At 39.7% G+C, this 16,188-nt stretch overlaps 1 protein-coding gene across 4 annotated transcripts in view; it reads right to left on the minus strand.

Annotated features, from left to right (window-relative positions):
- The window catches only part of TET1 (tet methylcytosine dioxygenase 1), a 121,482-nt gene that overhangs the window by 92,978 nt on the left and 12,316 nt on the right, over positions 1 to 16,188 (minus strand). The window lies entirely within an intron of this gene.

The raw sequence follows: 16,188 nt of genomic DNA on the forward strand, positions 1-16,188 counted from the left end.
CGGCTCTGCCTCCAACGTACAGGAGATATAACTGAGCCGAGGGGGGCATTTGGGCTTGCTGAAACTCTGGAAGGTATTGTGCATTTTTACTTTATAAGGCAAGGCTAAATATTGGCGATATTTAAGGCAGGGAGGTTATGTGAGGACAGTGTAGGCTCAGCTGTTGGGCTGCGTGTCTCATTCCCCGGGAACCACACCTCTTTGCAGCAGGCTCTTTGCCCAGAAACACAGCAATTTGATTTCTGTCAATAAATGTCCAATGACAAAGGCGGATTAGAAAATACTAATGAAGCCACTTAAAAGGAAAAGGACAGGATGAGGACAAGGAGAAGGGGAGGAGTTTAGAAAATACACTTGCCACTCCGAGTGGCTGGAGAAAAAAAAAAGATTTCTCTCTTGCTCTGCACATCTCTGGTGACCTTCATTTCCCAGAGAAATCCCTCCTGTCCAGAAGGTGGGCTCAAACCTTTGGGACAAGAGGAGCACCTTTGGCTCCTCTGTCTCCCAAGATCATCAGCTGTCACCGAGCATCTCCCTGTAGAGCTGCCAGGCGTGTCCCCACGTGGAGCCTGTCTGCGTAGCAGGCTGGTGGTCAGCTGGGGCCACCCACTTCCCAGGAATTGGGAGCGGAGCCAGAGGTGGCACAAGCAGCCACCCACACTCAGGCACCTGGACTGACACCGTGCCCAGAGGGTGGTAGGCAGTGGGAGAGCCGGGCACCATGGCCAGAACTTGCCAGACCCTGAGGATGGCATAACCAGAGGAGTTCAGCTCCCTCCCCTTAAGCCCCCTGGCCAAGGCAACAGTGGCAGAAGAGAAAGAACCGGCACAGCTGCTGTGAGCTGGCAGGTCTCAAGGTCACTGCCAAAATGTAGTGCAGAGGCCAGTCACAGTCCCATCACAGCCACCTTGACAGCTGCACAGATCTTGGGACGACAGCCTCAGCTCCAACCTCACAGGGCCAAAGTTTCAGCAACACATTTAGGGGATTGGCAGGAGGACCTCCCTTGCTGCTCAGCCAAAGATGGGTTTTCCACTTGCAGTTGGATTCGGAACAGATTCCCACAACCAGAAATCAGGAACAGAGTGAGCGCCGGAAGGCCTGTATTTCATCACCCTGGATTCCTAGCCTTTTGGTTTGCCACAAAAGCACGCTTTTCTTGTTGGAATGGTAAGTCCAACATGCACTCTTTTCCGACTTTAAACTACCTCTCCATCACCTACCCACCCTCAAATTTTTTAACAAATGTAAAGACCAAGCCTTCTGGTAGCAAAACTGGTGGATTCTGACCTAACCACATCCATCAGGGCAACTTCAAGCACACTGAGCCCACACTAAGCTCTGTGGTGAATGAAGAATCCATGAAACAGGTAGAAAAACAGGACCCAATACAACAAGATTTCAAAATGGCCCTACATCATTTCTTTTTCTTTGAAGTTTGTGGTGTGCGTGACAAAATATACATAACCTGAAATTTGCCATTTTAACCATTTGTAAATGTACAGTTTAGTAGTGTTAAGTACATTCACAAAGTTGTGAAACTGTTCCCCCTCTCCATTTCCAGCACCGTTTCATCATCCCAAACAGAAACAATGTATCCATTCAACAATAACTCCTCATTCACTTTCTCTCAGCCCTTACTACCTTTTATTTTGCTTTCTGTCTCAGTAAATTTGCCTATTCTAGTATGTCACGTAAGTAGTATCACACAATATTTGTCCTTTTCTGTCTGGCTTTTACTTCTCATAATGTTTTCAAGGTTCATCCATGTTGTAAGATTATCAGAATTCTGTTCCTTTTTTTTTTTATAAGTGTTTTTTGTTTTTTTTTTGTTTGTTTGTTTGTTTGTTTTTTTTTAAGTTTGAGGCACCTGGGTGGCTCAGTTGGTTAAGTATCTAACTTTGGCCATGTCACAATCTCAGGGTCTGTGATTTTGAGCCCTGCATCGGACTCTGGGCTGACAGCTCGGAGCCTAGACCCTGTTTCAGATGCTGTGTCTCCCTCTCTCTCAAAAAATCTTTTTTTAAGGTTTATTTACTGATTTTTGAAAGAGAGAGAATGAGCATAGGTGGGACAGAGGAGCTGAATCAGGTTCTGTGATGCTAGCAGATGTGGGGCTCGAACCCACGAACCATGAAATCATGACCCGAAGTGGGAAGCTTAACTGACTGAGCCAACTAGGCACCCCAGAATGTCATTCCTTTTTAAGGCTCAATAGTATTTCACTGTTTGTTTTATACACCAAATTTGTTTTATCTGTTCTTCAGTTGATATACATTTGGGTTGTTCCCATATTTTGTCTATTGTAAATAACACTGCTTTGAGCATGGGTATGAGTATCTATGTGAGTCCCTGCTTTCAATTCTTTTAATATATACCTAGGAGTAGAATTGTTGGATCATATGATAATTATGTTTAATTATTCAAGGAACCACCAAATTTTCTGTGATGACTATTCCATTTTACATTCCTGTCAGTAGTACACACAAGGGTAAGCCCTACATTTCTTAAAGTTCCTTTCATTTCAACAACAAATAATGCCTTTCCCCCTTGAATACTTGAATATAATTTTTTAAAAGTATCAACATTTTCTCAGCTTGACTGTTCAATGTTTAGTAAAGTTGGCCATGATTTATAATATATATTGAAAATATAGAACTATATTATATAATTATGTGATCCATGTTTGTCCCAATAAAATAAAATCAGGCTCTGAGTGTTAGGTGTACTGAAAATCCACAACAGTGAGAAGTCAGTCCACTTTTGAAAGCCCCACTGACAAAATTTTCACTGCATAGGATACTCATGAAGTCATACAACACTGCACTTGGCAACCTAAGCAAACATTGGAGGTCTGTGTGGAGTGTTCTGCAAAATGAATTAATAAATAAACCAAGGCTCATCTCAGCTTAACATGAGGGTTAATTAAAGTCACCAAAGCTAACGTTAACTCAAAATAGCCAACTGATACTATACCATGAAGATCTACACTTGTTTGAACACAGAATGGATTGGTAACCTACATTGGTTGTGACCATCTGCTCTAAATCCTATACTTCGTGATTTGACAGTCTCTCAGCTCAGGGGTTAGGTGATGGCGGACTTTGATGGAGAAAATAATCAGACGTTACTAGCTGAGAAATTGGAGGTCAGGAGAGCCATTCCCACTCTCTTATTACTTAGGGCAAAGTGCATACCACTAGATTCTGTTGGAAGAATGGCAGATCAGAAACTAAGAAATCCTATTTTGTAGTCCTACTTACTCAGAACTTGCTTTTGTCACTTTTTCTCACAAGGAATCATGATTATTAAGATGCATGAGTTGTATTTAATTTTGTAATAACTTTTAGGTTCTTTCAAATATTACAAAGTTGGATCTCTTTTCTCTTATCACATGATTGTAGGGGTGCCTGGGTGGCTCAGTCGGTTAAGTGTCAGATACTTGGTTTCAGATCAAGTCATGATCTCAAGATCTCACACGTTGGAGTTCCGCAATTGTCAGCGTAGAGCCTGCTTGGAATTCTGCCTCTCCCCACCCCTCTCTCTGCACCCCTCTCTCCTACTAATGCTTGCACGTGCACTCTCTCTCAAAATAATTAAACTTAAAAAAATTTTTTTTGAAATAAAATGATTGTAGGGATGCCTGGGTGGCTCAGTCGGTTAAGCATCCGACTTCTGCTCAGGTCATCATCTCATAGTTTGTGGGTTTGAACCCCGCATCAGGCTCTGTGCTGACAGCTCAGAGCCTGGAGCCTGTTCAGATTCTGTATCTCCCTCTCTCTCTCAGAAATAAAAAAAAAAATTTTAAAGAAAAGAAATCAAATGATTGTAAAACTATAAAAGAACATCAGAGAAAAAAAATGAGTCTGCATTGTTTCATAGATAAACTAAGCCTCAAAGAGATAAAAGTACTTAATTCACACTATATAGCAAGTTAGAACTTGAATTGAGGTATAACCAACTATCTATACTACTTTGTCTATAACTCCTCTTCATTTTTAATACCCAACAATAGACATTGGTAAATATTCCTAAATAACCTTTAAGATTGAAACATCTTCAAAACCACACACTCCAGGAGAGGGAGAATGGGGGGCTCTCTTGGTTGAGAGACTGACTCTTGACTTCCGCTCAGGTCATAATCCCAGGGTCATGGGATGGAGCCCCACCATCAGGCTCTCTTTGTGGAACCTGCTTGAGATTCTCTCTCTCCTTCTACCCCTCTCCCCTTCTACCCCTCTCCCCTGCTTGCACTTTCTCTCTTCCCTCTCTCTCTCAAAATAAATAAATAATTTTTAAATAAATTTAATTTAATTTAAAAAATTTTAATGCAAAACCCCCATACACTTCATTTTTAGGATAGAGGAGTAGTGGTTCATATTCTTAGAAGACTGGTATTTAAGTGAACATTACATTAAACGTACTTTTAAAAAAATTAATTTTGTGCCCTCAGAGATAAATTTATGAATAATTTCAAAATTATACTTCTCTTTCTATGCATAAGCCATTCTGCATCCACAAGAAACTAGACATACAAATACTACCTAGGAGGAGGTTTCCTCTAGGTTAATCTCAGGAGTGATCATGCTTCCTCAAATTGGACACTTCTGCAGCACAAAATCCAGTATTAGCCCCACTCTCCTCTCCCATGAAATCTTTCTATATGTCTTTTCTTACATATTATTGGGGTGAGGAGGTCATGGCTTTTGCAGTGATACCAGGTAAAGATATTTTAAGTACCATATATAAATTTCCAATAAGAAAAGGATGGCTCATATTTTTCACAATTCTAACAGAGGTCTTAGAGTTAGCTTGGTTTTATTTCTTATGAGACACAGAAACCTTAGGTTAACAGATCTTCCTGGGTGATTGAGTAAGCAATAATAGCCTGGGTATAGGTGACTGATCTCCTCACACAGCCTTCTCTGGCTTCCTTCCGTCCCCCACTTCCTTCCCTGAGGCTTATTTGCAATAACCTTTTTCCTTCTAAGGGGCCAGGCCTACCTAGTGTCTACCCCATTCTCTCCAGCAGTCCTGCTTACTGCTGGTGAAAATAACTGTTCTTTGGGGCGCTTGGGTGGCTCAGTCGGTTAAGCGTCTGACTCTTGATGTTGTTGGAATCATGAGCTCACATTCCATGGATTCATGGGTTCGAGACCCCCATTGGACTCCATCCTGATGGTGTGGAGCCTGCTTGGGATTGTCTCCCTCACTCTCAGCCCCTCCCCTGCATGTTCTATCTCTCTCTCTCAAAATAAACATTTAAAAAATTTTTAAAATAAAAGATAAATCAATGATCTTCAATAACAAGAATTAAGGAACAAGTGAATGATGGTCTTTAATAATTGCCAAGGAAGAACTGTTGTCAGTGAGGTGAAGCAGAGATAATGCCAGAGATTAATGGGGCTGAAATATCACTCTCCCCAGTTTCTCAACAATTCTTAGTACTAACTTAAAATCGACAAGCCAACTCCATTAAGTCTAGATCCATAATTTGGACAGAGAAATCCAAAAAGAGTATTTATAAGGTTTTTGTCAAAAACAAATCACAAAGGATGCTGCTATTTAGAAAAATGTCCCCTTTTGTGAATGATATATTGAAATTTGCTTCTTATTATTGCTAGTCTGTCTTGTGTATTTTTTATCAATAATATCTTTTTTTTGAAAAAAAGGAAGTTCTCTATCCTTGGGCTCCTTCTCCATGTCACTCATGCTAGAGAGCAGACACTAGATAGCACCGAACCCTCAGTTTTTAGATAATCCAATGGTCTCATCAAGTCTAATATCAAAATCATAAAAATTCACTGTTTCTCTGAGAAGCTCAAAGCATTTTATACATACACAACTTCTTCCCTGGGAGTTAGATTTAGTTATCTCCTAAGTTTACCAAATACAACTTAAAATTGTTGAACAACCTTAAAAGACTCCACATCCAAAAACATTTTCTTTGAAACTTGTTAATTGATTTGTTACAATGAACCTTCCCATTTAAATCTTTAAACAACTTAAAAATAAACAAATAAAATCTCATAAAAATGACTTCATAAATGTTGGGGACTTACAATATGCAGAAATGGTGCTGGGCTTGCCCTACAGAACCTAACACATCAGGAGGTGCCTGGGTGGCTCAGTCAGTTAACCATCTGACTTCAGCTCAGGTCATGATCTCACCGCTCTAGAGCTTGAGCTCTGCATCAGGCTCTATGCCGACAGCTCGGAGTCTGGAGCCTACTTCCACTTTTGTGTCTCCCTCTCTCTCTGCCCTTCTCTCACTCATGCTGTCTCTTTCCCTCAAAAATAAATAAATGTTAAAAAAATCAGAAAGAACCTAACAACTCAGGAGAGATACCATCATGATGCAGTATAGAATGGGAAGGAGCCCAGAAAAGCTATGAAAGAGACGTCTTCCCAGAGAAGTGACATTTCCACTGAAACCTAAGCAGGAGTTGGTAACATTTAGAGGGAGAAAGAAATGTTATGTGCCCCCAATGAAGGTTCACAGCATGTGCAAGGACACTGGCAGCACTCTGGCTACAGAAAGTCACACTGGAGGATGGCTGTGAAGGAGCTAAGGGGACAATGAATATAAGAGGCACTTGGAGAGATGTAATCAGCTTTTAATTCTCTACCATTCCCATTTGAAATGTTACTTTTTTTGGTTCCATTTTCCATAATTAGTGCTTTCAAAAGCCAACAATGATGCTCCTATTAAATTGATCATCACAAATCGCAGCTACTTTTTCAAGGGAAGAACTGAGAAAGGGTGACTGGTTTGTCTTAGATCTGAAAACTCTTATTTTTAAGCTAGAAATTGCTCTTGTATAACCAAATCTCCTAATAAGAGAAAAGCATGTTTTGAAAATGAATGTATGCAAAATTTTTTGTTGAGATAAGATCAGTTATTCAAGAAGGGTTAACTCCTTTAGTTCTTGAATTCATTTCTTAGAGTTTCACACAATCTATGAAGAAACAAATTTGTCTGCCTAGAAATAAGTTCTATTATTTCAGCAGGGTAACTGTACTGGACAGATGTTTTTGATGTTTGGAATAAGGGGTGGCCTTTGTTCATCCTGGTAATAGAATAGAGAATACCATCTATATTGGAGCAAGTTCTTCATACCTTTGGGATTTCTGATTTAATAAATAATTCTTTTTCATGGAGCTTAGCTCAGGTTGAGAGAAGACAGGAATTACCACTTTTCTTCAGGGAGAACCAAAAAATAAATTAATTAATAAATAAAAACCAAAAATCTTGCCATTGAGCCTGTAATATTTTTATAGAAGTAGAATGCCTACAAATAACTTTTCCCAAAGTCTGATTTTCCTGACAGCCAAATACTTAGTCAATGGGCACATTAATTCTTTAAAATATGGGCACATTAGTTTATTAACATAATAAACAAGGACGCCTGGGTGGCTCAGTCAGTTAAGCATCTGGTTTCAGTTCAGGTCATGATCTCATGGTACCTGAGTTCAAGTTCTATATCAGGTGAGCTTGAGCCCCACTTCAGGTGAACAAGAACCCCGCTGCAGGTCAGCCTCACTTCTCTCTCTCTCTCTCAAAACTAAATAAATACAACAAATAAATAAATAAATAAAATAAAATAAATAAATGGTCCTCAAGCTTCTTCCTACCTCTTTCTAGGTCCTCAGTTCTTCTAACTTGGTACCACTTCTGTGTCTAAAGGGGATCCTTTTGAACTTTTGCAGTGTAAAGCCCTTTAGAAACACACCTTGTGAAGACAGGAAGAGATAACTTGCCATAACAAAAGAACAAAAAGGTTATTTTCATCACAGTTCACCTTACAAATCAACAGGTATAGAGCTCAAGCTTGTAGCTATGCTAACTGTGCAGATTTAAATAAAAAAAACTTGCCTATCTTTATTAAGTATGTTTTAGCATAAATGATTATAATGGCATTTCCATAGATACTCTTTTATCTTTCTTTAAAGATTTCTTTTTAAGTAATCTCTATGCCCAATGTGGGACTCAAACTCACAATCCAGAGATCAAGAAGAGTTGCATGCTTTACCAACTAAGCCAGCCAGGAACCCACATAGATACTCACTCTTAATGACTACTTAAAAAACTGCAGTTCTTCCCAAAATGTGTTTTATTTACCTGACTTCCAAATACTTATTCAATTACCTCTTATTTAAAGTAAAATAAATGGTTCTTAATGTTTTAGTATTTTTTTAATAAATTGTGAATGCCCATAACAGTAGCTCTTTAAACCACATCATTTGAGAATAAGTCAAACTGCATTCACTAATGCTGTAATTAAATTTTTAACTTTGTGATCATAAGCCCATATTTTATAGGACTACTTTTTGCTTCATCACAATAAATGAAGTGTTAGTGGGTTTGGGGGAATTAAGGTTTGCTATACCCAACAATTCTCTTACTCACTATGCATATAATGAAAGAAAATTACTGTAGATGTCTTGAAAAGAAAGTTTTGGGGCACCTGGCTGGCTCAGTCAGTGGAATGTATGATTCTTGATCTCAGGGTTGTGAGTTTGAGTCCCATGTTATGTGTAGAGATTACTTAAAAATAAAATTTTTTAAAAAATAGAAAAGTTTTATTTCCTCCTGGCCTATCCATCCTAAATATTTAATTTTTTTAACGTTTGTTTTTGAGAGAGACAGACAAACAGAATGTGAGCAAGGGAGGGCAGAGAAAGAGAGACAGACAGACAGACAGAATTTGAAGCAGTTTCCAGGCTCTGAGCTATCAGCACAGTGTCCAATGCGGGGCTCGAACTCACAGACTGTGAGATCATGAGCCAAAGTCAGAAGCTTAACTGACTGAGCCAACTAGGAGCCCCCACCTTAAAATATGATATTATACAATATCAAAATATTATCTTAATAAGATCGGTACAGTGGTGCCTGGGTGGCTCAGTTGGTTAGGCGTCCGACTTCGGCTCAGGTCATGATCTCACGGTTTGTGGGTTCGAGCCCCACGTCAGGCTCTGTACTGACAGCTAGCTCAGAGCCTCGAGCATGTTTCAGATTCTGTACCTCCCTCTCTCTGACTCTCCCCTGCTCACATTGTCTCCCTCTCTCAGAAATAAATAAAACATTAAAAAAAAAAAGATCAGTATGTCCCTGGTGGGTCCAAATCCCAACAATTCTATTAAATATGGGAACTTGGGGCACCTGGCTGACTCAACTGGTTGAAAATCTGACACTTCATTTCAGTTCAGGTCATGATCCCAGGGAAATGGGATGGAGACCCAAAGCAGGACCCTGCTTAAGATTCTCTCTCTCTCTCTCTCTCTCTCTCTCCCCCTCCCCTTTGCTCCTCTTCCCCACTTGCACTCTCTCTTTAAAAAATCTTGGGGCGCCTGGGTGGCTCAGTCGGTTAAGCATCCAACAAGCATCCAACTTCGGCTCAGGTCATGATCTCATGGTTGGTGTGTTCCAGCCCTGCATGGGGCTCTGTGCTGACTGCCAGCTCAGAGCCCGGAACCTGTTTCAAATTCTGTGCCTCCCTCTCACTCTGACCTTCCCCTGCTCACACTCCCTCTCTCTCTCTCTCTCTCTCTCTCTCTCAGAAATAAATAAAAACATTAAAAAAATTTTTTAACTCAACATTTAAAAAAAGTCTTTAAATATAACTCAGCCTCTCACAGACTCAGTGAAGAACAATGCTGACATTAGGATTAAATGTTAAAATGAGTATGAAAAGTATGTGATATGGTGCTTGGCTTCCAGGTGATTCCAATGCAGCAACAGAAAACAATGACTGTCATTAGTTAAGAAAACTGTATATGAATCACTTCTCGGCCTTTTGGCTAAGATCAAGTGAAAACTGTATACGAAAAAAATGTATTAAAAAAAAGTAAAGAGGGGCACCTGGGTGGCTCAGTTGGTTAAGCGTCTGACTTTAGCTCAGGTCATGATCTCACTGTTTGTGGGTTCGAGCCCCGCGTCGGGCTCTGTGTTGACAGCTAGCTCAGAGCCTGGAGCCTGCTTCAGATTCTGTGTCTCCCTCTCTCTCTGACCCTACCCTGCTCATGCTGTCTCTATCTCTCTCTCAAAAATAAATGAAATATTTTAAAAAATAAATAAATAAATAAATAAATAAATAAAAAGTAAAGAAACAAGTGTTGGCAAGGATGTGGAGAAAAAGGAACCCTCATGCACTGTTGGTGGGGATGCAAACTGGTACAGCCACAGTATGGAAGTTCCTCAAAAAATTAAAACTAGAACTACCATATGATCCAGTAATTCCACTACTGTCTATTTACCTAAAGAATATAAAAACACTAATTTGAAAGGATACATGGATCCCAATTCTTATTACAGCATTGCTTATAATACCCAAGTTATGGAAGCCACCCAAATGCCCATCGGTAGATAAATGGATAAAAGATGTGCTATATATACACACTGAAATATTATTCAGCCATAAAAAAGAATGAAATCTTGCCATTTGCAGCAACATAAATGAATCTAGAGAGTGTAATGCTAAGGGGAATAAGTCAGTCAGAGAAAGACAAATGCCGTAAGATTTCACTCATATGTGGAATTTAAAAAACGAAACAAACAAACAAAGTAAAAAAAGAGGCAAACCAAAAAAAAGACTCTTAACTATTAGGAACAAACAGATGATGAGAGGGGAAGTGGTAGGGGGATGGGTAAAATAGGTAAAGGGGATTAAGAATACACTTAATATGATGAGCCCTGAGTAATGTATAGAATTGAATCACCATATTGTACACTTGAAATTAATTTATAACTCTGTATGTTAACTGTATTGGCATTTTAAAAATGTAATAAAAATGTAATGAGCAATTAAAATTATTTTAATATAAAAACTGAATATATTTAAGAATACACTGTTTTGGGACATCAGAACCTCTCCCAGATAAATCTCATATTAACAAGATTCTTTTTTTTCTCTCTTTTTTAAATGTTACTTATTTCTGAGAGAGAGAAAGAGAGACAGTGTAAGCAGGGGAGGATCAGAGAGAGAGGGAGACACAGAATCCGAAGCAGGCTCCAGGCTCTGAGCTAGCTGTTAGCACAGAGCCCAATGTGGGGCTTGAACCCATGAACCGTGAGATCATGACCTGAGCCAAAGTAGGACACTCAACTGACTGAGCCACCCAGGCACCCCTAGAGTTGGGGCATTCTAATCCCACCATTCCATCATGGCACAATCATACACTTATTAATTAAAAAGAATATAAAACTTTCACTTCCATTGATAATAAAATTGATCATTTGGAAAAGCCATCCTGGTAAAAACAATTAGAAAAGCTGCACGAGGGGCGCCTTGGTGGCTCAGTCGGTTAGGCATCTGACTTCAGCTCAGGTCATGATCTCACGGTTTGTGGGTTCGAGCCCCATGTCGGGCTCTGTGCTGACAGCTATCTCAGAGCCTGGACCTTGTCTTTGGATTCTCCCTCTCTCTCTGACCCTCCCCTGCTCATGCTATCTCCATCTCTCTCTCAAAAATAAATAAAACATTAAGAAAAATATTTTTAAAAGAAAAGCTACACAAAACATAAAAATATCTGCTTGAAGGCATACGAGAATGAAAAATTGCCATGATAGTGTAAAATTACCATACCAATATTCAGAGGGCAATGAATGAGGTCCAGGAGGGTAAAAATATTTTAAGCAAAAATATAAAATTTGAGGGAAAGAAGTAAAAAGATGGTTAAAGAAAAATGTAACCTTCAAAGTATAGAACCAGTAGAATTGGCAAACTCATAGTGTTTCAATATTTGACACATGTGAAAAAAGAATTATAGTTTTGGGGGCGCCTGGGTGGCTCAGTTGGTGGAGCGTCAGACTCTTGGTTTTGGCTCAGGTCATGCTCTCACAGTGATCTCGAGTACCATGCTGAAAGCGCAGAGCCTGCTTGGGAATTCTCTCTCTCTTCCCTCTCTACCTCTGCCATATTCACAGTCTCTCTGTCTCTCGAAATAAATAAACTTAAAAATAAAAAAAATTACAGTTTTGCAAAATCAACCTTTAAGACTCTTAAACAACATCTATTTCAAAGTTTCACAAGTTTGAAAGATAACATTAAAGCCCTTAGCATGACTATTCACAACCAATCTGCCTCTAGGTCCCCCTCCTCACTATCCTCAGGCTTCTTCATGTGGTGCTTATTGCTCTCACTCAAGAACATGGTGGTTAAAATGAGCACATACCATCCATGCCAAATGTTCTTTCAAAGCCTAGATCAAATGTGTGATCTTAGACAAGTTACTTGACCTGTCTAAGCTTTGGTGTCTTACTTCATTTATTTTTTTTAAAACATTTTTAGGGGCGCCTGAGTCGGTTAAGCGTCTGACTTCGCCTCAGGTCATGATCTCACGGTTCATGGGTTCGAGCCCTGCCCCGGGCTCTGTGCTGGCAGCTCAGAGCCTGGAGCCTGTTTCAGATTCTGTGTCTCCCTCTCTCTCTGCCCCTCCCCCTGCTCATGCTCTGTCTCTGTCTGAAAGATAAATAAACTATTTAAAAAAACCTTTTTAAATAAGTAAAAAAAATAAAAAATTATTTATTTATTAAAAAAATTTTCAGTAGTTTTTATCTTCTTTGAAACAGAGAGAGACAGAGAATGAGCAGGGGAGGGGCAGAGAGAGAAGGAGACACAGAATCTGAAACAGGCTCCAGGCTCTGAGCTGCCTGCACAGAACCTGGTGCAGGGCTCTAACCCAAAGAACCACGAGACCATGACCTGAGCCAAGGTCAAACAGTTAACCAACTGAGCCACCCAGGCGCCCCTAAAAACTTTTTTAAAGTTTACTAATTTATTTGGAGGGAGAGAGAGAGAATGAGCTTGAGTGAGGGAGCGGTAGAGAGAGAGAGAGAAAGAAAGAGAATCCCAAGCAGGCTCCACACTCTCAGAGCAGAGCCGGAAGTAGAGCTCAAACCCACAAACCAAGAGATCATGACGTGAGACAAAATCAAGAGTCAAACAGTTCACCAACTGAGCCACCCAGGCACCCCCTCACTGTCTTACTTTATACACTGAAGGAAGAATGTACACTCAATACGATTGTTGTAAGGATTAAATGAGACAATGAGTTATGTCAGTACTTAATACAGTACTGGGCACTTAGTAAGTACTCAAACATGATAGCTGTTATTAACCCCTTCAGATATCAATGCTTACTGCATACCTGTTCCACATCTATGCTCAGTATCATTCAACTCAACCAACATTTGTTTGGTGTTTGGTGGCTACGCATGGGGAGGGACATGAAGGGGAGGAAAAAAAATCCTAGCCTGTTCAAACTACCCAGGGATAAAGAAAGAAAGAAAGAAAGAAAGAAAGAAAGAAAGAAAGAAAGAAAGAAAGAAAGAAAGAAAGAAAGAAAGAAGAAAGAAAGATAGATAGATTAAGGCTCAGGTCATGATCTAGTGGTCCCTGATTTCCAGCCCCATGGAGGGCTCTCTGCTGATAGCTCAGAGCCTAAAGTCTGCTTTGGCTTCTGTGTCTCCTTCTCTATGCCCCTCCTCTGCTCTCTCTGTCTCTCTCTCAAAAATAAATAAACATTAAAAAAAAAAAGATGGGGGGGCACCTGGGTGGCTTAGTCGGTTAAGCGTCCGACTTTCGCTTAGGTCATGATCTCGCAGTTCGTGGGTTTGAGCCCCGCGTCGGGCTCTGTGCTGACTGCCAGCTCAGAGCCTGGAGCCTGTTTCAGTCTGTGACTCCCTCTTTCTCTGACCCTACCCTGCTCACGCTGTCTCTCTCTCTTTCTCTCCTAGAAATAAAATTTAAAAAAATAAATAAATACATTCAGCTTATTTAAAAAAAAAAAAGATGGGGCCTTTGTGAAGCGCTTCAGTCATAAGAGTGGAACCCTCATTAAAGGGACTAGTGCCTTATAAAAGCTCCAGAGAGCTCTAGCTTACTCTACCATGTGAGGACACAGTGAGAATGCACCAGCTATGAACTATGAAGAGGGTCTTCACCAGAATTTGACCATGCTGTCATCTTGATCCTGGATTTCCCAGCCTCCAGAACTTTAAGGAATAAATTTGTGTTATTCATAAATGACCCAGTCTGTAGTAGTTTGTTATAGCAGCCTGGAAGGACTAAGGGCTAAGACAGAATTGCAAAGTATTCATGAAAGATATACAAATGGTCAATAAGCACATGAAAAGATGCTTGACATCATTAATCATTGGAGAAATGAAAATCAAAACCATCATGAAATGCTACTTCACATTCACTAAGGTAGCAGTAACCAAAAAGTCATGGGTGGCTCAGTTGGTTAAGCACCAAACATTGGCTAAGGTCAAGATCTCGGTTTGTGAGTTCAAGCCCCATATTGAGCTCTCTGCTGTATGGGCAGGGCTCACTTGGGATCCTCTCTCCCTCTCTCTGCCCCTCCCCCACTCATGTTATCTCTCTTTCTCTGAAAAAACAAATAATAAATAAGTAGACATTTAAAAAAATGGAATAATCATGAGCCTGGGTGGCTCTGTCAAGTTAAGAGTCCGACTTCAGCTCAGGTCATGATCTCACAGTTCATGGGTTTGAGTCCCGCATCTGGCTCTGTGCTAACAGCTAGCTCAGAGCCTAGAATCTGTTTCAGATTTTGTATCTCTCACTTTCTCTGACCCTCCCCTGCTCACGCTGTCTCTCTCAGAAATAAATTTTTAAAAAACATTAAAAAATAAAAATTAAAAAAATTGGAATAATCAAAAAGTCAGATAATAACTAGTGTTGGTAAAGATGTGGAAAAATTAGAACCCTAATACATTGCTGTTGGAATCCAAAATGGTACTACTACTTTGGAAAACAGTTTGGTAATTCCTTACATTTCAACAGAGTTACCATTTGATTCAGCAATTCCACTTGTAGGAATATACACCAAGTAACTGAAAACACATGTCTACAAAAAACCTGTACGCAAATGTTCATAACATCATTATTTATAATAGGCAAAAAGTGGAAACCACCTAAAAGTCCATCAACTGATGAACGTTCTTACAAAATGTGGTTTATTCATACAATGAAATATTATTTAGCCATAAAAGGGAACAAAGTACTGGTATATGGTACAACGTGGATAAACCTTGAAAGCATTATGCTGAGTGAAAGAAGCCAGACACAAAAGACCAAATACTGTATGATTCCATTTACATGAAATGTTCAGAACAGGCAAATCCAGAGACAAAAAGCAGATTACTGGTTGCCAGGAGCTGGGGGAGGGGAGAATGGAGTGACTGCTGAGTGGAGCACAGGGTTTCTTTTAGAATAATGAAAATGTTCTAGAACTAGATTGTGGTGATGGTTGCACAACCTTATAAACACATTAAAGAACACTAAGTTGTGCACTTTTAAAAGAGTAAATTTTATTAGGTGAACTCTATCTCAACTTTTTCAAAAAGGAAGAGATTAATTGTTTAATTCTCCTTTATCACAGTGAAAAACGTGTCTCTACTACTTGCTAGCCATGGAGAATTAAACACAATTTTTACAGTGGGTTTCTATTTACCAATCTGCAAAATGAGAGTCCAAACACTTAAACTTCATCAATCACCGTCAGGATCAATTATGGTAACATTAAGCCTTTTAGCAGTGTCTGTCCCATAGTAGACCCTCAATATATGTTCATTTCTTTCTTCTTCCTTTCCTTGGCCAGTTTCCTATTTCAAGTCAAAAAAGTTTATTTTTTGTTAAAATCTTATGTATCTAATTAGCAATGAAGACAAAGGTCTCTAGTTGCTAATTCTTTAAAAAAGATAAAAGTTAAACACTATTGTTTTGTTTTCCTGGTTTTTAAATGTTTGTTTTAACATTTCATAATGCACTTGAAAATGTAATTAGGTGGGGGTGCCTGGGTGGCTCAGTCGGTTGAGCTACCAACTTCGGCTCAGGTCATGATCTCACTGCTCATGGGTTTGAGCCCTGCGTCTGGCTCTGGGCTGACAGCACAGAGCCTGGAGCCTGCTTTGGATTCTGTGTCTCCCTCTCTCTCTGCCCCTCCCCCACTAGCATTTTCTCTCTCTCAAAAAAAAAAGAAAGAAAGAAAAGAAAAGAAAATAGAATTAGGTGAATAAAGGCATTTTAATTTCTATATTACCTAGGACCAACCTCCCAACAGATTTGTATTAACTCCTAAACAAGTTACTTACACACACATGCACACATGTGCGCACACACCCTCACACACATGTCTTTCTACATCTAAACTGTATCAACTCC

This window comes from Crocuta crocuta, unplaced genomic scaffold (genome assembly GCF_008692635.1).
Source record: "Crocuta crocuta isolate KB4526 unplaced genomic scaffold, BGI_CrCroc_1.0 scaffold167, whole genome shotgun sequence".
In the NCBI taxonomy this organism is placed as follows: domain Eukaryota; kingdom Metazoa; phylum Chordata; class Mammalia; order Carnivora; family Hyaenidae; genus Crocuta; species Crocuta crocuta.